This window comes from Labrus bergylta, chromosome 22 (assembly GCF_963930695.1).
Source record: "Labrus bergylta chromosome 22, fLabBer1.1, whole genome shotgun sequence".
Lineage (NCBI taxonomy): Eukaryota > Metazoa > Chordata > Actinopteri > Labriformes > Labridae > Labrus > Labrus bergylta.
In genome coordinates, this window is record NC_089216.1 from 13,881,030 (window position 1) to 13,908,275 (window position 27,246).

The window sequence follows — 27,246 nt, forward strand, 5'->3', positions numbered from 1 at the left end:
ACGTTATTGCATTATAATTGATGGAGTGGGTGCAGGGGTGATGGCATTGCCGCAAGAAATCCCTTATGTGACAAAAAAAAAAGAGAAGCAAATCCAAGCATAACTTTTGCGCACTCTCAGGTTAAGCGTAAGTTATAATATTTCAGAACATGAAATAGTCGACAATCTGAGTCCAGCAGTACAGGACAGGCGAGGCGAGGCGGGACGGTGCTGGCTGTGTGCGCAGTGCTGTGGTTTCCCTGTGGTTACTAATATGAATGCGTGTGGTCGCCAGTGGCTGTGCTCTCCGCGCGCAGCGTGCTCGGTGTCTTTCGCCTGTCTGTGCAGCGCTGATCAGTCCACTCAGCATTGAGGAATCTGACAACTGTTGTTATGAATTCATTTGCGTAAAGAGTAATAATGATCTAAAAAAAAAAGAAAAAAGAAAAAAGGATGTCTGAGACTTAGTCGGCCACTGCGCAAACCCAACTCCATGTCTGTGCGAGATTAGTGTGCAGAGTGCGTGTGTGTCCCCACAGCTGCCTGCATGTACTTGTGATGGGAGAAAAATGTTGAACCTTCATGTGATGCCGGCGGTCATTCTGGCAAGAGTCATGCGTAAATTCTCCCGAGGGCGCACGTGAAAAGCAAATCTGCACCTTTCCGTTCCTTTTTTTTTGTTGCACGGATTCTGATACAACGTCAAGTATGTGCATTTGCTGTGTAAGAGAAAAAGAAGCAACTCTGTGTTTATATGATTTTTTTTTAACGCGCGTGCGTGAGGACACCCTCCTCTCTCTCATGGAAATGTTGATGGCTCTCCTTGTTTTTAATATAGGGACAGTGCGGCGCTGTGTCTGAGATTATACAGTGAACGAGTGTAATGAGTGAGTGAAGGAGTGAGAGACGGAGTTGGGGAGAGAGAGGGAGGGAGGGAGGGAGGGGGAGAGAGGAAAAGAAGCAGCCAGTCTCAGCAGCTGCAGCTTTCTCAGACGGCTGTCTGAATTCCAGCAGTGGCTTTATCCTTGCTTACTAGTGCCCTCTATCGTCAAATTCAAATCAAACCCTCTCAAAAGGCTTTTACAGGAGCACAGCACAAAGAGGGAGAACGCATACATATACTGTGGCCAGTTGAAGAAGCTTCATCTTTTAGTTTCACGTATTCGTGCACATTTAAAGATGATATTTACTGTATACATTGACTATATTAAGGTGGAGTATTTCTCAGATCTATATGAATGTGTATGGTGTGAGTTGTGATTATAACAATAACAAAAAAAAGCAATGTTTTCATCTCAGGAAATTAGTCTTTAAGTGAAAGGAATATCCTTAGAATAAAGAAAAAATTATCACATATGTGATGATTCATGAGAAACAAGGTTGTAATTTGCACAGAGAAACATCACTGATGGTGTCGACCCTGAGTCAGAGTTATCTTTTATGTCACTGTTGGATTATTTGTCTCCACTGAAATGTGTGATTCGGACTTGAATACTCGACAAAAGAAGCTTAAATGTTAATCCTACTACAGTCACAGATTTTGTGTGTTTCAGCTAGAGTACAGTCTGCAAAGATGACATTTTACTAAAGTTGTTTTGGGTCAGCAACCCAAATAGTAAGAAACAGTCAAAATATCCTCCATCCATCCAAATATTTGGTGAGTACCAAGTAAAACAAAGTGTTGATATAGAGTTGAATGAGGTGACTTTTACCCAGTGATTTTTTAGAGTGTATATGTTTGACCACTTCCATGATACACAGTCAATTTAATATTGGAAATATCAATCTCATCCAACCTAGATTCAGTATAAAAAACTCAAAACTGCCTCATATGCACCAGCCAGTTTGAAATCTATTGTATGAATCAAGGCTCACAAGAAAATAACATGAATAACTCCATGTCCCAGGGCCTTAGGAAGAAACTACACGCGATGAGGAATAGAGCTCGTAGACGATTTGGAGACGGTGTTTACTATCGTCGTTTTTCGAGATCAAGGCTCAAAAATCATCACTGAAAATAATTGTCATAGATGTGTGTAGCATCGATCTGGCTCTCGAGTGGATGAGTGGTCTAAAACGATGCCAGGAAAAAAATGCTCTCGACCGCGTTTCAAAGACCTAATCAGGGAAAAACGAGGTGTTTTGAAAACGAGATGTTTCAAAAAAAAAGAAAGAGTGACTCATACGCCCACGGGACGACTGAGAGCACAAAATTAAAACAAGTTCTGAGAAGGGCTGAAACATCATTGCCTTGCCCCCCCCCCCCCCCCCCCCCCACAAAAAAAACAAAGGAAATTCCTGAGTGAAATAAATTCACATAAAATGTACATTAAGAGTGTTAGCAAATTTGCTATAGCTTCAGAGCACACGTCTCAAAATATTTACCTCTTCCTTTATGTTTTGCTTGTTTTGCTCATGCCTCATTGGCAGTCTAGACGCACTAATGAAATGTGGGGAGAGAAAATGAAAAACTTGGATGATTGCACAGTCTGCTGAATTAATGGTCCCCATTTTCTAAACATAATAAGAGAAGCAATGTCTGCCTGTCCTCACTGAGTTAAAGCTTTACGCGGTGACTCTGGATACAAGTTGTAATTATACTGCGGCTGTTGACACAAAGGTGACACCTGAATGAGGGAGGTGTACCTTTTTTTTTTGTTTGTTAAAAACATCAAAATGTCATCATAGGTTAGCCACAAGGCTCACTTTGAACCATGAGGTGCTTTTTACATTTAAAGGCACACACACATATATCAGTTTGAGCATACTGCCAAGCTGCTTAGCATCCTCACAACACTCTGCATGTATCACATGCTCTGTAACATCAAATAAATAAGACTTAAACATTTCAATTACCCAACCAGTGCAGATGGTCTCACTGTCTTCCTAATATGAATGGGTGAAAACAGAAAGGTTGGGATGAACATGCGATGAAGAGATTAGGTTGTTATTTATGTGTTCTTCTATATTTACCTGGCAGGGAAAATATGTAACACCTTAGCAGGAGAATATGACAACATCGTATTGGCACCAGTTTATTCACACTTTCAGACTGAGAAGGTTCTGAAATAGAGCTGCGGCGGATAAAAACGGTGAAGCTGTCATGTGAAGATTTCTTGTAAACTGAAGAGAGAATATTTTAACTGAATGACAGCGACACCGGAACAACGGATTTGTATTTTTTTAAGTACTTACATTGAAAACATTTTCTTCCCCGCCCCCCCAAAAAATGTGGATCTAATTGACCAACTTGTAATGGCTAATGTATTCATCTGTGTTCGCTGGCTTGCAGTTTAGTACTTTTTTTTTTTAAGGCGTCTGCCACCAAACTGCAGGCAAGTGTAAATAATGCTGCCTCTATACAGTATGTGCGTATTCATGTTTGCGCACAATTGCACAAATCGTGGACAACATCATAATTGTTCTGTAGTGCTATGAGCGGTTGAAAACGCCAAAGGGTGCCTGTAATGAAATAGTTATAAAGGCGAATCTGGCTGTGGGCGGCTGTGGCTCAGTTGGTTGTCTCTCAACCGCAAGGTTGGGGTTACGATTTTGAGCATCTATGGAAAAGCTCCGACCTGCTGAGAGTGAGTACAGTATCCATCTGCAGGAACTATTACAAACCAGAGACTACTGTGGTAAATGGACAAAAAGAACAGTCATAAACATTGGTGCGCTACATCTACATATCCCATATAACAGGGTAAAAATAACTTTGAATGTTTTTATAAGGTGATGGTGTTTGATTGGATTCCGCACCCTTATCACCGGTACTTGCTGTTCTTATACTATTTTGATCGCCTTTTTAAACACTTATGGATCTTTATGACTAAAAGGTACCAAGCACATCCACTAAAAGTGCCTTTTTTCCCACATTAAGACTCAGATTGTCAATCCAAGAAAACTGGCAACATAATGTTACGAATATCAACAAAGATACTGTATGTAGCCTACTGTTTATTTACTGTATAGGGCTCAACAGTGTTGTTCCTGAAGTAAAAATCCCATTTTCCTCATTTTCTCCATTTCTCCACTATAGTAACGAGTATAGGGGTAGCTGGTTGTCTTGGTTCCAGTCACCAATCTCTTGATATCAGGATTTTGTGCAAAATCAATGGAGGATTTGAACCAGAGCCACCGAAAAAAAGTGAGCGATCACTGTTGAGCTCCAATTAAAAACCTTACATTTGTTAAATATTAAATAGATAAATTAGGCCTACTTTGAAAAAGTCCCCAATTTCTTGCAAAGCCTCTGATTAGAGAGTCTGCTCTGAAATCACAACCATGTCATATTGGTTGGATCGCCATCCGTTGAATATTTATCCTAATAATGTTGTAGATTACTTCTTATTTAAAAGGATGATGAAGATATGCACAATCTACCACCTCTATCCTCCATCATTACTCTGCATGGAATGTTGATTCTAGTAATGGTGGAGGAGTTGGTGGTTGGATGTTGGCATCAGCACACTGCAGGTGCGGATTGAGTAAGTGGATTGATTAAGCGGATGGTGATTACTGATTGGCTCTAGTTGAGAGGAATATTAGCTTAAGGCTAACCTGATTGGATAGCTTTAACAAGGATGGTGTTGTGTCTTCTATGTTCAGAGATTAATCCTGAACGGATGACAGCTAAGACGAGTGGCATGGAGCAGAAACAGGTCAAACAGCTACATCTTCAGCTTTCCTGTGGATCCAGTGTCTTCTCCCTTGAAAATTGAAATCAAATTGGAACTTTCTTGACTGGTGCTGCTCTTGAAATTTGAATGCAGGTGATTTGGCCTCCACAGAGCCCTTTTCAACATGTCGAATGTTGCTTCTGAAACTTACATTCAGACTGTGTGATTACAAGTTGTCTTTTGTGTCAGAAAAAAAAAATCTAATTGGCATTCAGCTGTGAAGTAGTTACCACAATAAGTGCAAAATGTTCAACGAGGCATCAGGTGTTTTTGTCTCTTTTCTGCAGACACTTCAGATGGTTCTACAGCAAAATGGATTTTCATTCATGTGCAACTTTTGAAATACGGCGTGCTCATGTATCTAAGCATTCTAAATAGAGTACTGGCAGAAACAAACAAGAAATGATGGACATTTTGGATAAAAAGTGGATCTGTTTTTTTTTTTAAATTGGGACTGTGGATCGCTATGATTACTACACTTTACTGTTGGTATACCTGAAGTTTCTACAAAGATCTCTTCTGAGAAGAAAGTAAGTCGTAATTTTCCAATTTAGTTGGACTCTACAGCAAAACTAGAACCACATATTTGTTGTGCTCTGAAAACCTGAAAGGAAAATGTGAGATTTGCTTTCCTGTTAGGTCAGTGTAGTTGGAATTTGGCTGTATAAAAATGGCAAATTTCTGGGGCGTCTTCCATCACAAAAATTAAGACAAAATCACCATGGCAACAGCTACACCTTTACTGATGTGGACTATCTCTACATTTTCTATGTCAATATTCCACTAACTTACTTTTAAGAAGTGTCTGACTGATCGCCCTGGGTCCTAAATGGTTCCAGGCCACCAGGTTCTTTTCAATTGAGTCAAAAATTGATAGTCTGATTAAGCATCCAGTAATATCTGAGTGGAAGTAAATGTTCACAACTGTTAGAAAACAGACCAATGGCTTACCACCCAATTATGGCGCATATCTGTGTATTCTAACCCTTGACAGTATGTTTGAGTCTTCTGTCAGAAGCCAAGTGGTATCAGAAGCCCCTACATGTTTAAATCATTAATTTCAATTGTTCTCTAATTGGTCAGTTTTGCTTATTATAATCCAGTTAGCAAACATATGAAACGTTACCTGAGATACCCCTAATAGTTCTCAAAGAGTTTGTTAATGTTAGTTTTTGCAGTATTTGTGCCGAGTTAGCTTTGTTTCATTTATGCATTTCAGTTGTTCACTGATTGTTCAGTTACAAAATTTATTTACATGTGCTAATTAGGAGTTTGCATCCATTTAGATTAGCTGAGATGCCTCTATTAGTTCTCAAAGCCTTGGGTTTAATGCTAAAGGATGGCTCTTAAGTGTTAGCTATTGCCAGATTTGTACAGAGCTTCAACATCCCATGCTGATACCAAACACCCTTTGCCAATAATAGGTCATCTTCCCCCTGCGTTTAACTCCCACAGTTGATGATAGACAACTGATGATTGATTTGTGGAATGTATTTTGTTATTTCATGGAAAAAAAGCATCAAACCCAATATCAGAAACGGCAACAGATACTTACATGGCAATATTTTGATGTTGAAACTAATCTCTAATACTTTTTCAATCCCCACCTTAATGTTCAAATGGCCTTGATTAACATACTTGTAATGCTAATGTATTCATTTTTCCAGTTGCCTTAAGAAATGATTGACATTTTGTATGTTATAAGGGGTTTTGTTGAGTTCCACCAAATGTATTCCTTTTTGGACTACAATCAATATTGATTTCTTGGAAATGTGATTCCAATCTCCTTTGTGTATTTATAAGCATGAAACGGTGGCCAAAAGATTTGACCTTGTTCACAAGTTTTAGACAACGCCATTTATAGAACAATAGTCTCCTCTATCTCTGTACAGAAAAGCCAAACTCTGTCTTATCAACCATTTGCAGGCACCTTCAGATGTTGATCTGATCATTTACATGGCATCTATGCATGTGTGTCCTTATCTTTTCTAGTGCCTTCCCCATGTAACCATATATATCTCCAATGCTTACATGTAGATTTCCCTTGTTTGCCTGTGTGTGGACATGTCAGTCATTGTCCCCATTTGCCCGTCAGTTTTTCCTTTCCGACCACAAGGCCTTAGGAGAGAAATACAACCATCCGTCAAGAACGTGTAAAAAGTCAGCCGATGGCCGGGCGGGCAATGAGCCAGGCCACATTTAGGCAACTCTTTGTAGTGCTGCCCGAGAGGTAATATGTCACGGCATCCTCCGCTTTGAACAGCAGAGAGAAACATCAACAGGGAGTGACTCAGATGCAGAGCAGAGAAGAAGCGTCCAGTGCCGTGGCGGTGTATCTCAGAGAGCCTTCTCCTCTCCAACTCCCTCTGGCGAGTTGCTATTTTGAGACTCCCGACGCCTTGTTCTGCCTTCTTACCCCCGGGCTTTTTTCGAGAACCGCTGAAGAGATCACAATACACAATGGGATTGGTTCAGAAACTTTCAATACCGCCCAGATCATTCAAGTAGTCACAGGAGGTAAAATGGATGGTGCCATGCTTTAAATATGAAAAGGAATTAGTGTTTCATGTTCTATGCATTTGGAAACAGTAAAAGTGGAAGCTAGCGAGATCATTGTTGAGTTCTTTCAGTCATATTTGCCAATTATTCAAGACAATGACTGATAGAGTGGGTTGATCTGAAATATTAATCAGCATATAAATATACTGTGAATAAGAAGGGCCTCTTTGAATAAAATAAATACAAAGCTGCATACATTTATTTTATGATATCCAACAACCAAAACTACCAGTTTTCAAATACAGATACAGCCCTTGGTGTGGGGGAAAATTGGGGTTTCAAACCAAGGCCAATCCAATGGGTGGCCTTGGGCACCTGATTGGCCACTGGAGTCCACTTTGGGTTTCGGCAGGGATACATTGTTCAAACGACTTTCACCTAGGACACTTATGTGACAGGTGTCACAGCGTTAGCGTTAGTAACTATTTCAACCCTCACCAGTTTTTTCTTCCTAATGCCTGGCCCAAACTAAAATATAAAAAAAATATTTTTGAAAATGTGAGAGGTCCCACACATGAAGACAAATAGGGTGTTGAGAGCAACGATTTCTATGCCATCCACCAACAGCGAGAGTCCTGACTTCCAAAACTGGAAATCTTGCTAAATCTGTTACTGTTCAATCTTCCTCAGTCGGCTTCCTTCCATATTGGCTGTTGTTTCATTTTGCATGACAGTCATCAGAGTGCATGCTTAGCTTCCCTTGGGTTTAAACCGACACAAATGGAGATTGGATCGTAAATTTTGAATATGTTTAATTTTTATTATTTGAAAATCGGGATGGTCTGACGTCCTTACAAGCAGATCGGATCACTCTTAACACAATTCAAACCGAAGTAAGAACGATGGAACAATTGGGACTTCACTTTGGATTGTTGGAAGGGGGAATTGGGCTCAAAATCAGCCAGATGATCTTGTAGTGTGTGCCACACTTATCCATCATGTAGTGGGTTTGGCCAGAACCTTACCTAACTGACACTATTTGAAATATGAAAAGGTTAGAAAGAAGATGCTACGTTTCACTTCTGAGCTTACCGGTGACAACTCCTCAGTAGTTGACTCTCAGTGATACAAAGCGTTGGAGTGTCCAGTATTGCTGAAGATGGGTTTATATGTGGTGTTAGTTTAAAGCAAAGTGTAATCCAGATTTCCAAGGATATGCTGTGTTTTTCCATGACTGCTTAAGGCTGGGACAAAGCGTCAGTATTTGACAACCTATGATTGTCTGATATAGTTGATGGGTTACCATTGATGTAAGCTAAATGCCTGGTGCAGACACCTTAAGGGTATCTTGTGCATCTGCACATGCTTCTCTAAATGCTTGTCTGGATCCCACTTAAAGTGGTATTAAAATACATATCTACGATACAATGGGATATCAAATGGTAATGGAGGTCTTGTGGATAGGCTGTACATATTTTTGTATTCAGTACTTACAAGCCCCGGCCCCATATCACTCCCATCAGTACAAGGGGCATATACATTGTAGACATTGGGCAGCTCCCAATACACAGCCACCCCGTCACAACTTCATCACTGACACCAGTGACACAAGGGACACACTGCTTTTCAAGAAGCCCCTCAAAACTTCAAAAGACTCGTTCTGTCAAAGCAGCCATTCAAACGCCTTTCTTCATTGGGATAAGTGTCGCCGCTGTGCTGCTATGAATGGATTGATTTGGAGCAAACGTGGTCCAAGGCAACTTGTATTGTGATAATTCTAGAGTCAACACTTTGTACTCTGAGCTTGACTCTTGTCATGGAGAAGAGCCTTGAAAATGTGACAATTACGAGGGGAAGTTTGGCACAATAACCCGGCTAATCCAGCCCCCAGTACCCACCCTTCATGACAAAAAAAAAGCATGCAACAGTAGCCACATTATTGGGATCTGCTTAAGGAAATAATAAGGATGAATTACCCCTGCTTTTCCTGTGACCTAAAAATCGCATAGCATACTAAATCTGGACCCCTTGTCAATGGCTGCCTGTTATTTGCATGCATTAAAGTGAAAATAGTGGCTGCTTTGTGACACTCATTTTGTGTCAGTGTGGATAGTCACAGATTGTTCCGCCGACCTCCGTCGACTTCAGCAGAAAACATTACGTGTGAAGGGTAGTCATTTCCAATGCATAGTTACTTCTTGAGTGCTATGTTTATATGTGTGTGTGACTGAGTGGAGTGTGTGTGTGTGTGTGTGTGTGTGTTTGCCTGTCTGTCTGGTCTGCAGGTCTGTTTATCTGTTTATGAACAGTGCTGGAGTGTTTGTGTGCACTGTCCCACTGTTTCGGCGGAAAATAAGAAGACACCTGCTCGCCGATTCGGAGCTGGCTGTCAAAAACAGGAAAGAAAAAGTGTGGTTGGAGAAGGGAAAAAAAAAGAGAAGATAAACCCGGCAGCCCTGAGATATATCTATTCTGGCTCCCCGCTTCCCTCAAGCTGCCGGTAGGAGACTTCAAAATGGCTCCACTCCCTGCCACAGAGTGGGCTCTGCCCTGTCAAAATGTCTTTGAATGGGAAATACAGACTGAAAAGTTTCCCCCTTTCCCTCTCTTCCTGCGTTGTTTTTCACTCTCTCCCCTCCCCTCCTGTCCATCCTTCATCGCACACAGAAAGGGCATCTCATCCTCTCCAGTGAAGCTCTCATTGAATGCTGCCTTCGCTCCGAGAAAAAACACGCTTCCTCTCTCTTTCTCTCTTCCTCCCTCTCTCTTGCTGAATCCCCGCCAGAGCTCTCTGTCTCGGTGAGGTATCTGCCAGTCAGTCAGAAGTCCATTCTTCACTGAAACATGATGTCTATCTCCTGGGTCCTGTCGGTAGAACAGTGCAGGTCCTGGTACCTTTGTCAGAAGCGATTATGATCTGTGCAGCTCACAGAGTTGCAAAGAAAACTCATCACACATCTTTTTTTTCAAAAGTTGGAATTGATTACCAGTGAACATTTTTTGGACAACATTTAAGAGGACACCAAAACATATCCCTTGTTTATACTTCAGCTTATCTTTAACAGCCATTTACATGACTCTGTAATAATTTCTACTCCTCTGGAAAGGCCTCTCCCAAGATTTCCAGCTTCATGTAAGCCACCAAAGCATTAGTAGTTGACACAAAAAAGGTGTTCCTGTAATGATATTCAACAAATATTGTCTTTGTAGGTGAAACATACTCTAAGAGTGGAAGACAAATTCATTTTGTACATTTTGATGCTAAGAAAAAGCCTTGGATAATTTTGCCCATATAAACGAGATGGATCACTGCAGATGAACATACTCAAACCAACTTTTCTTTTCTTTTTAACTTAGTTATGGTGACTGAACACATCCAAGCTGAGACCATTTTCCAATGTTAACATCTCATAATGACTGCTGACCCTCCCAATACCACATTTGTTTATCTACAAGCCCAATTTCGAGGGTCAAACTCAGTCGATCAATCAATAAATCATTATTTGTACAGCAGTATCTTGAGACGCTTTACAAAAGAGCATATGGGATAATATGAAGGAAGGATTTGTCCTTTGTATTCCATGCATTCCTGTTGTCCACACTTCCTTGCTAATGAGGTGGAGGACGGAGCAGACCGTGCATGAATGAGGACAGCGGTGGTTGTGGGGATGGCACAGTCCGATGGTGGTGGCTGGGCGTCGGGCGGTGGTTGAGGGATGATACAGTCCGATGGTGGTGGCTGGGCATCAGGGACGTCACTTAACGACATTTTGCTTATTCAACATCTCTTACTAATATTTTTTGTATTGCTAAATTGACTGTTGAGCCTTGCATATGCAAATCTAATAAGGCATAACAAGATTGACACATTTGGACGCATACAGCCACTGAGCTTGGATCACTTTTTTACCCTCTAAGACTGTTGCATTTCAATACTTATTAGAAGCCTAATGTCAAACATTGTGTATTTCGGCATTGCAAGAGTGAAGACAAATGCATACTTTCCAAACCAACCTCTGAGATTTGTCTTCTGATTGCTCTTTGGGGTCCTGAGCTCAAGGTTGTAAACTACAAGTAGCATATAGCAGTATCAGGATATTGCTTAATTGGAAGTAAAAATAACAGGTACAAGTCCCAGGAGCCAAAGTACACAACCGTTTTTCACATAGTTTGGTCATTGGTCAGTGTTTGGTCGTGATAAATATTGGAAGAATAATGTTTTGTAAAAATGTCACTGCATGTGTAGAACATCGATCCCCTTAAAAGCCAATGATTATTCATTTCATGGGCTGGACACTCGAGAAATCTATCTGCTTAAATTTGCCCCTTGAGGCGTCTTACATTTATGGTTAATCTAATCCTCCTCCTATGACCATGTCTAAAAACCCATTCAGCCAGTGCTTTTCCCATTATTTCAGTTGGCTTCATCACCTGTGGCCAGGAGGAACTACCTAATACCCATTTTTATTTGATAATTGGTTATCTTGACATTTCAAACCAGCTCCATAATTTGTTCGTCTCTATTGTGAGTGGCTCATTAATTAGAGTGGGCCTGTGCTTAGCCCATAATTTCCAAAAAGGATCCGAGGTCATTGTTGAATTACACGGTTGGCATTCTTTGGACATGTTCATTAAAAATGGCACTTTTTGCCCAAATGGCCTAGCATAGGAAATTTGAGAAAATCTAACCCAGACGATAAGCCACTGAATGAATTTTAATATCCAAAGAGCTGAAGAATCCAGGCTGTGTCTTTATTCAAAAGTCTGCTACAACAAAAGTACTTCTACTTCTCTGAAATATACTCTTCAGGACAGAAGGTGATATGTGCCCTGACAGCATTGTGAAAAAGGATCCATGTTTGGTGAGTTAACTCCTCAGGAAAAAGAAGTAAATGTCCTTGTGAAAGTCTTCAGATGAGTGATGCCTCAGACTAAGCCTTCAATCCTTCCACAATGCTCATCTCAGTAATAATTCATTCTGCATCCTCAGAAATGGAAAATATTGATTTTCAATGAATAACACCCTAAACCAGCATGCAGCCCTGCCTTTGATTGCTGGTAAAGTAGAAAAAAACACATTCTCCAAAAAGAAGCCCTTCTCCGGCATCCGCTCCAGGCGTGATCCACAGACGTATGCAAGTCGAAATCCAAACTAGTTATTGTTATTACAACTAATTAGGAGATAAGTTCTTGTTGCTTTCAAGAGGCTCAGACTGACAGAAAATAATTGCCACAGCGTTCACATTCGCTGTTACTATTGTTGGTAGGGTTCAGGGAAGACGCAGCTGTCAACAACAAAGTTGCAGGATCTGGTTTAAAATTAAATTCTGGGAAGGATGAATGTTTATCTGGCTTTCAAATTCAGAGAATTTGTGTATAGTCAACAACTACAGCTGTTTGTGTCTGAGTGCTGACTCACCAGCAATAGCAAAAAACATGCTTTTATATCCAAATGCAGCAGATCATAATGTACACTTTTGTCTTTTTATATCAGTAGTTATTTACATAATGATATTTCTGAAGATCAGGGGTGATATAAGGGAGTGGCCTGGGGTGGCATGGGCCCCACTTGGATTCTGATTTTGACACCTCAGTTGCCAACATATAATCCTAAACGATGATTGGATTTCTGCCCTGTAAGAGCCGGCACTTGTGTTCATATAAAAAAAAAATGGGGCCATTGAGCAACAGGCTGCCCACCAGGCTCATGATCCTTTAGCCTTAGCCTAACTGCCAGTAGCTTTTGTAATTTCCCAATGGAGTACGCATTGTAAACAGCAGAATTTGACATCTGTATGATACTTTTAGCAGGAAAAGTAGATTATTGGAGAAAGAAAATGGTTTTAAGTTATACTGTATAGGGACATTTGTATTATGTACTTTATACCACCAAACCATGATTAGGTTTGGCCACCCCAGTCAATGAATCTAGACACAATCCTGCTATAGATCACAAGTAATGTTAGCCTCCTGTATTTCTGGAACTACCCTCATTTTAAACCCCTTTACCATACAGTACATCTCACATTGGCATACACTCAGTTGTATGGGCATTAATCCATTATGTGGCTGTATCAATGACAGTAATTCGCCAGGATTAATGTGATCATCAGGATTGATCAATAGATTATTTTAGATTAATGTTCAAAGCTCAAAGCCTCCTCTTAAATAACCCTATTTCCATATGCTCCTACATGCCTGTAGAAAGACAGCAGAGATTATAAACTGCACTTTTCCTGAGACCATATTAATCACAAACCTTCACACCTAGCACCTGTTTATCCAAAACACAGCCCACAGTGCAGAGAGAGACGCACCCACTGTATGAGATTCAAGGTTGCCTTCTTTGACACAAAAAAAAAAAAAAAAAAAGCAACAGATTCATTTTAAGGGATAAAAGGCTTCGGCTTTACTGATGTGATTAGAATTAAAAGTATAATGCTTGAAATCCCCTCCGTGATCTCTTTTGTTTTAAAGTACGCAGAGATGACAGAGGGATTAAAGAACATTGTTAATTGTTGCAGATCTGTACATAATTATACCGGTTAGCATTAATACATACAGAAATGTATTCATAAGAGAATGTATTCCGCAGATCATGATGAAATAAATCTGCACTCCTCTGCCTTTGACAGATGGAAATTCTAAATCTGATCCTGTGTGCACTTATCGAAATTGGCACCCATGTAAATCACAGTTGTAGCTAAGGAATGACTCAGTTTGCTGGATTTAAATCAGTTAGTGTGCTGAGTTAGATTTCATCTTGTAGAAAAGTGTGATACTGTTGCCAAAATGTTTAGAAGTGTGCCTAGTAGTCTTTAATTTGAATCTCCTTAGTGTTTCTTATCTTGTTTCTCTCTAAACTTTAAGTTTCAGATTATGTTATATCAAGATTTATTTTTGGGCTTTTTGTGCCTTTATTGTAGTGATAGGACAGTGGATAGAGTTTGAAATCAGGGAGAGAGAGAGTGGGGAATGACATGCGGGAAAGGAGCCACAAGCTGGATTTGAACCTGGGCCGCCCACTTGGAAGACTATAGCCTCCATACATGGGGCGTGCGCAGTAACCACTGCACCACCGACGCCCCTCTGAACCTTTTTAAAAAGGCTCAAGTGTGAGCAATATATCTGTAAAATATTTGAAAAATGAAAGATTCTGCGCAGGTCATTGGCTAAAACTTTAGCGACCATTAAAATCAGTAGAAAAAATATATTATTTCGTTCTACCACCAATCTACCATTCTAAAATGGTTAATCAGATCTCTCGATCTACATAAGTAGCAGTTCCCTATGTTATCATTACATTTAAATACCAACACAGGTCTGAAAATAACTCAGAATAAGTTCAGACACATCCCTACCCTACCCTAGCTTTTCTAAAGCTGCAGGAGAATCACCAGGCACACTTCCCTTGTATGTCCTTTTGTGAGTGTATGATCCTTCTCCCTCTTTGGGCCAGGCAGTGTCTCACTTTATACCCTCTCAAATCACTCAACTTGTCCCTGGTTACCACATTACCCCACAGCCCTCACACTGTCTCTTATCTGTCCCCTCTCCCTTGGCCTTTGATACACCCCTCTAGCCTCCACCAGTTCCCCAGGAGTGCAATCTGTTGTCCACTGGTATTGATCAGACACACAAGGTTTTGATTAGCACACTTGGCTGGATAACAGGGGGGGGGGGGGGCTTCACTGCATGATTGTCCTCTACCATTCCACCGTCTTGTTCCTCTATTGGCCAGGGAGTACTCCACTTCATTGGAGTCAGTGATTGGATGCACCCAATACCCCCCCCCCACCCCCCTTTCCAACCACTGCAGTGAAAGATCCAAGAGTGTGATGCTCTCGCCTCTTGACTGAGTGTTTTTGTGTTGGTTTTGTCACATGAAGGCAAGCTAAATGCGAGCAGCAATGTGCAACCCAGGATCCTCAGCTCAGGAGCAGATCTAAACCCAAACTGGGGAGATACACCAAGATGAAAAAAACGATAGCGGTCAATTTTGCCGAAAGATGAAGCTGAGACCCCTCCACGTTCAATAAAAGAATTTCAGGCGACTCAGTGAAGAAAAGCCCCCAAACAAAAGAACCGGCAAGTGGGTAGATGGGAGGTCGATACGGATGTTTAATCAAGGGGGACATCCAAGCTTTTTTTTTCTAATTTGCAGGAGAAAGAAGCAGACAAGGGCAAGCTGCTGGCCGGTGAGGCATTCTGACATCACAGCTTAAGAGTCAGCCACCCATTGGCCTATTCATTGGTCAGCCAATTAGGTCTTGGCTGTTAAGGTTTAATACCTACAGTTAAGGCTACTATTGTGTGCCAGCTAATGCTATTTCAGGCTTTCACTCACTGTGGAAGCTTTCATTAAATCCAGAAGAATGCCAGGGCTATTCAGCTGGGCTCGACTTAAAAGGCTCTGCATTTTCATATTTCCTCAACCTGCAGACCCCCCCTTCCTCCATATATATCCCCTCCGTTTATTCATGCAAGGACGCAATCTTTCAAATAGGTGCAAGAGAAAAGAAAGTTGGATTTCATGCTTGATTCTGACTGTTTTGATGTTCTGGTTCAAGTCTTCTTTTGCTGCCTTTATTCTTGTCAGGTGCTTTTACAGGGTCAGGACGGTCTCTGCATTTGAAAACTTTCTCAAACCCTTGCCTCTTTGAGAAGTCAGTCACTCGGGATCTTCATGTGATGCACTGCCTCTCCTCGGCAGAATGTCACGAGAGAGTTTTGTGCGTGATTTCTGTTACATTCGAGAGGCTTCTGCAAACATTTCACGCTCGTCTGACTGGATACTTCCACTCCTTGTTCCGGACCGAGTCATTGTAAACAGTGCCCCCATTGAGAGTGAAACTTATCAAACAAAAAGGCAGGGGAGATTCGGGCTGGCACATTCCTTCAGTCGTGTTCATTAGTTGCACCCCTCGCTGTGATGCATGCTGGGGGATGTTGGCTGGGCCTGGCCGAGCACTCGAGCACTGAACGCAGCCAACAGATGTAACGTGGCATCTCCAGACAGAGGGGGATCCTGACTCGCTCAAACTTGGCCAGGAGTCGGGGGAGTTGTCGATGGAGACGCGGAGGAAGAGAAGGCGACGAGGAAAGGGTGCGCAGAGGGAAAACAAGAGGAGAGTAGAGGGAGAGAGAGGCTGGAAGATAAAGAGAGACAAACACAGAGAGGGGAGTTGGGGCGGGAGGTGGTGGAGGAGTTGTTCCCCAGAGGGATCACTCTTGGTGTCTCACTCCACTGGTCCTTCTAATGTGTGACGCTCAGGAGATTGACAGACTGTGTAAAACTCAGCCCACAGGAGAAAACAACAACAACACAAGTCAGACATATGAAAACTGCAGCTCGACTGGGCTGCGCCGTGAACAGACAGCGGTGGGGGAATTTGTTGGATGGACAGCAGCACTGGTTGATGTAACCTTCCCGCATTCTGGGAAGGTTAGCTGAGCATGTGAGCCCCTTTTTTTTTTTTCCCACCGCTGACCTGCTTCACACTCACACAGTTACATGACTTTTGAGCCTGTGAGTTGCCCTGTATCACCTCAATGACGCAAACAGAGTGAAGGCCCTATTATTTTTTCTCAAGGTCATAACCTGTTTTTGTAAAGGTCCCCATGTGGAAAAGTCAAAGGTTGTCACATGTTTGATTCCTATAACAGAAAACTGTTTTCCAACTCCAATATACCGTCCAACCATAAGAAATGGGTCGATTCACAAATTAGACAAAGAAGTTCAACCTTTATATAGCTTTTAAGCTAATGCTTTTTTAACCTTTACTTGGTTTCATTGCGCCTGGTTCTCTGATGTCCCTCTCTTTTTTATTTTTGTAAGTTTTTTTCGGCCATTAGAGATTTTCACAGAATCAGAAAACTGGAAAGACCATTGAGTAATAAGAAAATGTCCCCTGCATGGGAGACAGGCCCATTGCTTACTCAATGAAATCTAAGGGAATTGACTGCAAAACCAAAGATCCAATTCTGAAAGAGGAGCTTTAATGTGGCATATTTTTTGCCTTATTCCAGCGCCACAACCCTGTGTAACTACAGTGGCGGTCGACCTGGGACTACCCAAACACTTAATGGTCAGTCAAGGAGTTTGGTTGGTTCTTGGCATGGTTCTCCTTTTATAAAGCTATGGACAAAGCACATGCTGGCAACCTCTTTTTTCTCCCATAAAGAATATCCACAGCTGTGCACATAGATCTCTTAGGTGGATTTGGGCATTTTCGCACAACTGGCTACTAAAGGAAACAACTGGGGTGGCTGTCAGTGGCTCAGTAGTAGATTCTGTTGTCACTCAAAGCTGGGGGATCAATCCCCAACTCTTGCATTTATATGTAGTACCCTTGGGCAAGGAGTGACAGAGCGCAGGATTACAGATTGCATTTAAACACTGTTGGTCGTGTAAATGGAGTGCTGATGGGCAGTTGGGAACTTTGCGCAGCAGCCTTTGCCATCACTGTGTGAATGTGATATGAATGGGTAAATGGGACATGTAAAAGCAACTTTGAGTAGTCATAAGACTAGAAAAGTCCAAATCCATATACAATTTACGGTTGTACAATTTCACTCAAGTTCAAAGTTGTTTACTTGCATTTTGGTTCATGATACTTAGAATCTACATCTTTCAAATCTCACAGTAACTGGGTTTAATAGGGATTATCTTCCACTGAAGAAATAGTTCCTATCATCATTGCTGATTCAGTGATTTGAGAAGTATGCACCCTAAAGTGGCGCCTATTTCATTCAAGTTGTTTGCAAGTGCACATTTTCAGTGGTTTCATCAGCACAAATGGAATACCATCCACATATTTATTTTTAATACATTTGGTGCAAATTGGTTGAACTGAGTCTTAAATACATTATTTATTAGCCATCATCATTGGTTTAGTCACCCATATTCTTATAACTATGTGCGTTCATAACTGAAGGTCAGCCACATATAAACAGAAAACAACTTCCTCTTTTGTCTCATTATCTTGTCCACAAAAACTGAGAAGACAGGAAGAAAGCAGGATAAGCCCTGTTTATGGGCCTATACGTTTGTCTTATCTCCCCACTGGCAAGCCTCCACATGATAAAGCTCCATATCTCGCAATGTGATGCTCCCGCCCTAAAACTGAAAAATGTCATAGGCCCTCCACAACCCAACACCTTCTCATCCTCTCCATCATGTCTTTGACACATGAACATATAAGTGGCTGCAAAAAGGAGAGCATTTCATTCACATGTATCTCTCAGCTTGACCTTCAGCAATGATGGAGTGAAAGCAGCAGAATGACGATAAATGGCAGGCGAAGTCAACACTATGACCAAGTACTCCTCCGCCTGAGTGGCACGGTGGTAATCTGTACCACCATCTTCATCATCACATGCCTTTTCAGAGACATCAAAGTATAGGGGGGGATTTTGTGTACTCATCATTAGCATACAAAATATGTATTATTACTTGCACAAGTGAATATACAAACAGAATTACAATGTGTATAAAGCAAGATATTTATGTAATACCAGGATATTCATGGATTCCTCTTTTTGAAGTGAAGCCATTTGCTAAGCACATGGTCAAGATCAACTGTGCCAAAAAGTCCTGCCTCGCAGTTAACACGTAGGCGGCTGTGGCTCAGTTGGAGTTGTTGTCTCTCCACAGACAAGAGGGCTCAATCCCCAGCTCCTGCAGCAACATGTCCAATATGTCCTTGGGCAAGACACTTAACCCTGAATTGCTCACTCTGCTTCATGAGTGGCGTATGAATGGGATTAGTTAATTCTGATGGTCTTGTTACATAGCAACCTCTGCCATCAGTGTGTGAATGGGTGTGAATATGTAGGTGTGACATGCGGTGTAAAAGCACTTTTAGTAGTCAGAAGACTATAAAAGCGCTATAAAGATAATCACTACAAGTATGATTTTCATTTTGCAAACACAGGTATTTCATCCCAAAATTGCAGTCCAGTTTCCTTTAAAATTATAAGTTTAAAGACGGTGGCTGGGAAGTGCAAACCAAAAAACTTTTGCAAAGCTTGACACAAATTTTCATTTTGGAAAAGATTTTTACATTTTATGATGACTGCCTTATGGGAGCTGTAATTCCACTGGCATGTTAACAGCCTGCTAGGCTTAAGTAGCTGGGACACATCTGCACACTCATACAGCACAAAAGCTGCAAATGCATTATTAACATGGAAGTCCATTAACAGCAGTACTGAAAAGTGGAGGTCATGTGAAAAAGCATCATCTGTAACCATCAAACAGTGACACAGCAATTTGCTAACCTTTCTGTAAGTCACAATTCTTCCTCTACCCCAAATAGATGGAGATAAAGTAGGAATTAATTTTTCAAGACCATGAACAAAAATAAAATGAAAAAAAAGAAGCCTAACATACATGTTACATAATACGTTTTTGGCCGGCGAAAATCCACATCAAAATGTTTTTCATTAATAAAATAGCTGAGGCTTACCGTCAGGAAATAGGGGACACATATTTTTCATGTGACTGTTTCTTTAAGAACTGTACAATGACATTTGAAATTCCTGAACTGGTAACTGAAAATACACACATAAACCTGAAACCGTCTTCCCATATGATAAGTGAGAAAACATGTTTCTGGTTGTGGGTGTCACATGTAGCTGTATGAATACATTATACTGTAATCTCATATCTGCATAATTGATTCAGAGTATGAAACAATATGAGGACAGCATATGTACATACATGCTGTGAGAATGATCACTGTCAGGTCTGTCCACATCTAACAAACAATCTGTTGCAGAGTTGGGCGGTATCCAGATGTTGCTACCGTTAAACGTCAACCACATTGTCCCGGGGTTTACGGTATTACCGTGACTAATGAAAAATGATGTTGTCGGGCTTCAGAGGAGCTGCCTGAATTTTTAATTTATATAGCTGTCAGGCTGTCAACAGAATATTGAAAAAGAAACAAATGTGACCATGTTTATTACTACTACGTTATCATTGTTTTTGCCGACCTTTTTCATCCATATAATCGAGTGCCACGTGGTTTCTCTGCTTCTTAAGACCCTGTCACACTAAGCAGACGTTCAAGTGGCGACGAAGGCTGCCTGTGGCTGTCTTGGCCAAAAGGTTGCACTCGAACACACGGCAAAGACTACAGCCGACGGGCCAACCACCTGGTATGCTCTGTGCATGCGTGAGAGGCAATAACTCTCCATGCCAGCAGGCAGCGGTAATCTGTTGTTATGGTACGAGAAGATCATTTTCACACCACTGATGCGCACCACTCGTAGGTAGTTTACTAATCCAGAATAATATCTGATAAAAAGAAAAAAAATGGCACTGGCTTTGTCAAGCCTTGGTTTTTTATCGGAAAAAGAATGGAAGAGGCGGAGGTGAAAAATATGGAGAAACCGCACTAATGGGTGAAAGCATGGATACTACAGCGGCATGCTCAAGGGGCTCTCCCAAAACTGTGTCGAGAGCTGGAGAGAAATAAAACCTCTGAACAGCTAATCACAGAGATTCCTCTCACCGACCGCAGACGCCGTTTCAACAGGTCGAATGGCCAAATAAAGGCAGACAGGTGCTGACGGGTAGCGACGGAGCCAGACACTCTGCAAAAACTAGGGCGACGACTGCTCACCGACAGTCCCACTAGGACCACAAACGACGATCTCCTTGGTCTGTCGGGGCCTTTAGTTTGAGAAACTTCTCTCCGTTGACTTCTCCACGTCCTCCTACAATATCTCACAAGCCTTGCTCACTCGCCGATGCCTGGTCTGGGTGAAAGAAACGATTGTCTGTAGCGTCACGTGACGATTTCCGACAAACGGATTGGCCTGTGACCTCCTTGGCCCCAATATTATGCAGCTGAAACAACTACCGTAAAGGCAAGAACAGTTGGACCAGTTTATTTATTTATTTTTTTAAATATTTTTTGGACGGTAATGAAACGCATACCTTTGCTATTTACACTTGGGATACCGTGTCACCACCCAAAGCCTAATCTGTTGAAAGTGACAGTCATCCCACATGTGACACCCCTGCTGTTGTGCGTGTGGGTGTTGGCGCTCACGTAAGCGTGACGCATCTTCCATCAGGGAATCGCCAGCTTGTTCCGATATGACAATGCCGCCTTGAAGTCTCCTCCATCTACTGTATGTGTGAGTGTGTTAGTGTGTGTGTGTGTGTGTGTGTGTTGTTGGCACGGTGACCACTCATGACACCCACGCACAGAAAAAGTGACACATGAGCACAAGCAACTTGACTTTTTCGGTGTCACATGACAAACAACTGGCCGTGGCTCTTGTGGAGCCCAGATGCACAACAAAGAGTGTGTTGTTTTCATGGCCACTTGTGCTGCTTGAAAAGAGCGAGTCACTGCGGACAAGAGGGCTGAAAACGGAGTGCATGTCTGTGCGTATTAGCTTGTATTTGTTGATACATGATAGCAGTGCATCATTGCTATAAATGCGTGCTCGTCTGAGGAGTTAAGCCTGCCTGAACACTGGAGAGCAGGCCAATTACAAGGCCTGGATTAAAAAGCAAATCCCAACTATAATGAGAGCCAATCACAATAGCCGCAGGGTATCCTAGCAACCAGAACTCGGATAATGCCGAATATTGTTGTTGTTGTTGTGATGGCAGTAAGGATTGGAAAATATATATAAATAGAGGAAAATAAGGGGGGGAGGTTCTTGGGTGTATAAATGTGTTTTGGCAATAAATAGAAGGCCAAAGAGGGAGATGAATAGAAAAAGGCAAAAAAAAAACAATAGAGTGAAGTTGGTGAAAAAAAAAAAAGATATGAAGAAAGATACACTGGAAAAATAGAAAGAGAGTCAAAAAAAAAAATGACAGATAGCCTGGTGGAGAAAACATGGAGCGCTCTAGCAGGAATTAGGCAGCTTAGGGTGCATTATGTCAGTGTACATAGGATTTAGAGTATAAATCTGGATTACGGCCTTTTGCTTTGATAGAAAATGCCACCTTATAGGCGATGGAGCAGTGTTTTGTTCTCCGAGTGCAGATATCAAAGAGTGCACCCTGCTGCTTTTTTGGAATGCACAGTCAGAAGGTGGGCACTCAAATCCCCTCCCTATTGCTGAGGAATTCAGACCGGGGATTGTGACGCCGACTGCTCTGTTTCTCGGTGTGCGGAGGCCAAAATGGACCACAATGACACACACACACACACACACACACACACACACACACACACACACACACACACACACACACACACACACACACACACAAAGGGCCAGAAATAAAATGGATTTTCACAAATACACTTATGCACGCACGAGGCAAAGGTAGCTTGCTTTAAAATGCATTCCGACTTCCTATTTAATTTCACTCCATTTGAGATTGCTTTGGCAAATTTGAGGTGTGAAGCGAAGGTGCAGATAAGAAAAAGTGAGCAATTACAAAGTTGAGGAAATGTATTTCAGGTTTGCGTTCAAATTTTCTTTCATACAAAAAAAAAAAAAAAAAACACTTTAATTTAAATGGACTTCTGATTCCTTTCTTTGGGCTCATAAAGCATTCATAGAAGTAAAACAACCTCTAAATTTCACTATTAGATGTTAATGTATTATATTTCCCTACAGATATTATGCAATAATGCAGGGGGTTCACATACAAGACAGGGGAAATGCAACATCTGTCATGTACAAACATACCTACACAAATATTCCCACATGCAATGTTTTTTCTATGTGAAAAAAAAATCAGATTCCCTCTTATTCATACACACCTACACACACACACGCTACAATTGCCACTATCCACTTCCTCCTCCTGCACGGTTATTGTCAGCCGCATGAAGGATACCGTGTGATTGGTCTGAAATCCTACACAGTCCTCCTACACAGTAATGTGCCGTTTTGCACCACAGAGCTTTCTCTCTTTCAGGTGCCTCAGTAAATAGGGCCATTGTGTGGAGTGCATTACCCAAAGGTTTTACTCCCATCTCTCCCTAGTGGTTTGTGGCTAGTGGCACATTGGCCTCGCTTTTCAGAGTCACAGTGCAGAGAGACATTATGGGGTTAGCGCTTTGTAACATTTGGAAGTGGGTGTTTCAGAACATTTCCACAGAGAAGTCATTTTAAACTCGTCTCCCTGTAACAGTGGCTCAAACAACTTCCTACAAAATGATGAATAGCACAAACCTGAAATAATTAATGCCGCCTAAAAACTAATTAAAGGACCATACGAGAGTTTTGCTTGTTTTTCATCCATTAACTGCTAATTATACATGCTACACTTTTTGCCAACATTTTCCCAAGCACACCATGTTTCTAGACTGATTTCATACCCTCCAGGCAACTATCGGATCCCATTTATTTTGGTATGGCGTGAAAATCGCCTTGCAGAGATATTTCAAGATGATAAAGTGACATTTGCTGAAAATGACTTACCATATTGCAACTTTTCTAGCTGATTTAGAACAAGAATAATCATTTGTTTGTTTCCAAAAGAAATAATTAGGCCCAGACAGAAGAGAAGAAATAGCACAATTTGGACACAATGCAGCGCAAACAAATCAAAGGGTTATATGAAAAGTTGCCCTGTGGAACCATTTAGTCCTATTAGCTCTAGGAAGCAATGTTTTTGTAAGACAATCTCATATTTTGGTTATCAATGATTTTACTCACTGTACCCAGACTATGGGTTTCAGTGAATGGAAATTTCCAATTGTGTACAAGCATCAAGCTAACAAATTAAGTACATCCTGGTTAGGTTGACAATATGTCTGGATTTGACTGGGGCTGTCCCTTTTTCAAACTCTGTGTCCCAAGTCTTCAAAAATACTGGTTTTGAACGTCCGTTTTAAGCAACCAAATACACCATACTTGCAACTAGAGGTGGGGAAAAAAAATCGATTTACGCAAAAATCAAGATTCTTATCTTCTAAGATTTAAAATCGATTCATAACTTCCAAAAATATATATATTTTTTTATTTATGTAAAAAAAAAAAAAAAAAAAAAAGATTTGGGCTTATCAGTCATTCCCTGCTTAGTGCTAAGGCTAGCACTTTAACTCAGTAGAATGCCAAATAGAGTAACAAGAAATTCAGATGACTGGAGTAGATCGTGAAGTATGTACTAATTCAAAAATAGACTTTGATTCCATGGATCAATGAATCCAGAATCATTTTGAATCGAAAATCAATTCTGAATCTAATCGTGACCCCAAAAATCTAAATCAAATTGAATCGTGAGACACCCAAAGATTCCCAGCCCTACTTGCAACACTGATTAGTCTTAATATGTAAATCAATGCCGTTGCCAAGGCTGTTACCATTTTAATCAATAGAAAAATATTACTAATGTACAGTAAGTCAGAGTTCAATACTGATTTGTCTGAACACGTGTCAATCAATCTCGAGCTTGCGGCTGTTTCTTAGATAGCATAGTGTATCCTAACCTAACAGGTCCTTCTGTGTAAGACTCGTATGGGCTAACTGCCATGCCTAAGGGAAGGTCAGTGTTTTCCAAAACAAAGGTCAAGGAGAGTTACAACTCCTTTGAAAAGTTCCAATGAAATATGCAATGAATATGCTGCATTTCAGATAATCTGCAAGTGTCCATTTTCAGACGCCCATAAAATAAGATAATCCTTTATTTATCCCACAATGGGGAAATTTACATGGTGGTAAAGGCAACATACAAAGCCATACTGAAATGAACAAACACAAATGGTGGGTACAGACTGGAAGTAGCCGCTGTTACGATCTTCTTCAGGAGGAAACCTTTGACTAGTACCTCTCGTGGTCAGTAGAGCTCATCAGTCCGTGGATCTATCCATGTGGGTTAGCAGTAAAATAAGAGTGTCCTGATTGGGAGGTTTGAAAATATGGTTGTCCTAATCCTGGTCCATCCGTGAAGGATTTCGCCCGCTAGGGAGAATATTGGTATTCTATCAGAATAATATCCAGTGACTTTTGAATCAACTTTAATTGACTTTCGATTTTGTTGACTTGCCCATCCCTAATTCATTTTAAACTGTGAAATTAACCCAAGGTAACCTTTCAAAACCACCCAACCTTTGTCCAAACAATACTTCTAAAACCCAAGTGTTCTCATTGAATTAATTAATTCTGCAATGATTAAGCTCATATTTATCTTCAAAAAAAGCTGGACCAAGAAAAAGTACATTTTTGGGCAGTTGTCTAATAGATAAATGTTCTGTTTTACCCATGGTTTTGTTGCACATCACAGTACAAATGCGGACATGCAGGCCACTAGTAGTTAGTGTTCTACTATATCTTTCCTTTATCTCAGTTCTGCTATATGTTTTTGTAGGACACAAGAACTTCATGGTCAAACACAACCAGACTTTACCATATTCCCCTTTGAATATCTAATCTGTCTGCTCCTTGTGTATTTATATCCCAGCTCTTTCGCCACTCAGAAAAGAGTGGGAGCCAGGAAGTCGGAACTGTCTGAACTCCCCAAACAGAATGAAAGTTATAAGGGCGATGCTACCCTGAACAAGTCGCCCCATCATGGCATGACTTACATTTACACAACCCCTGCAGGCACAAGAGTTCTGATGTCTCCCGCTCTGTGTTTTTGTCTCTGCCTCACTCTGTCTTTCTCAGCGCCACAACTTGATGTCAAATAGAGTCAGTGCCCACACCACAGGCCTGAGGGAACAGAGAGACAAGCCTGCCTTTCTGCAGTCTCTTCTCTTCATCTTTCCCATGGCTTTTTTTGTATGTACTTTCTCAATACAATGGCTAGAAAATCCACATTTTAGGGCGTTTTTGAAGAGATAAACCATTCCCTGGCATTATAACCCCACATAAAGGGAATTGTATTGATCAAAAATGAGTCTACAAAGAGAAAAACAGACTTTTAATTAACTCTGTTTTTTACATTAATATCTACCAGGCACTCTAATTGTTAGCGCTCTATTACTATTAGTGTTCTTGGAGTATTATGTGTACTTCAATCTATGTTGGCAGTACTATTTATGGACATGATGAACAGGGATTGTTTAATCAAAATGAATGGTTTTTTTACCATCTGTCCTTGGCTTATTCTTTTTCCCCCGTTTGATGAATCTGACAATAAGAGCGCACGAAGGGAAGTGAGTAGGGATTTGTTAAGAGACAATAAAGAATGAGAGTGGGAGGGAAAAAGGAGGAAAAAATAGACAAGGGGACAATTAGGAACTGCGAGTGTTACAGAAGCAGTCAAAGCCACAGATTGAGAGTAGCAAAAAAGGAGACTGTACGAGTCTCTCGTGATTTATACGGTTATTATCTCTTCCACTTGTGGGTGTGAAAGGAGGCTGTCATGCATGCACCCTGGCAGGTCTCCTCTCCTTGTGTTCGGTGAGCGGGGGCCAGTCCCCGGGGCCTGAAGTTTGGCATTAGCATTCCACGCAGTAATGGGCCCCCATTTGCCACTTGTCACCATAAGATAGGTGGCTCCGTCCTCACCAGAGTCCCTCCAGCTGAGCGGGGCCCTGTGTTCCCGTCGTGCTCAATGACCCCGCTCATTCCCACTGTCGATTTTCCTCTCCCTCTTTGTCGGCTGCTCTCCTTCCTCTTAGAAAAACCAACATTTTACATCCACATCCCAAATGAAAAGGTTCATTTGGTTATTCTTTGCCATCAAATAGGCGTTTTGTTTCTAAATGAACAAAGGAAAAAGTCACAGAGTCAGTGAACCCCGGTCATCACCGATCTTATCCCACACGGTCCAATGAGAGTAGTTATTTTCCGGTTTCATGCGGTCATATTAGGGTTCATGATGGAACAGATGCCGGTGTCTACGCAGGCTAATGAGGTAGCAGAGTAAGGGTTCAGAGATCACCCCTACTCTCCACCGTGGAGACCTGAGTTTGTTTGGAGTCGAGCCCTCAGCTCTGCAATGCCCCGAGCAGAGGAGACAGAAGATCACTAAGGTCCTGACCATTCTACAGCAGAGAATATTAATTGGAAATTGGTGGCAAAACACTTTTTTTTGGTGGAGCTGTAAGGGATTTCAGAGGTTGAACAAGGAAGTGAGTAAGCCATAAACGTTCACTTAATAATAATATGTATATCATTTATGTCAAAAAGACAGAAACAAAAGACTATGTAG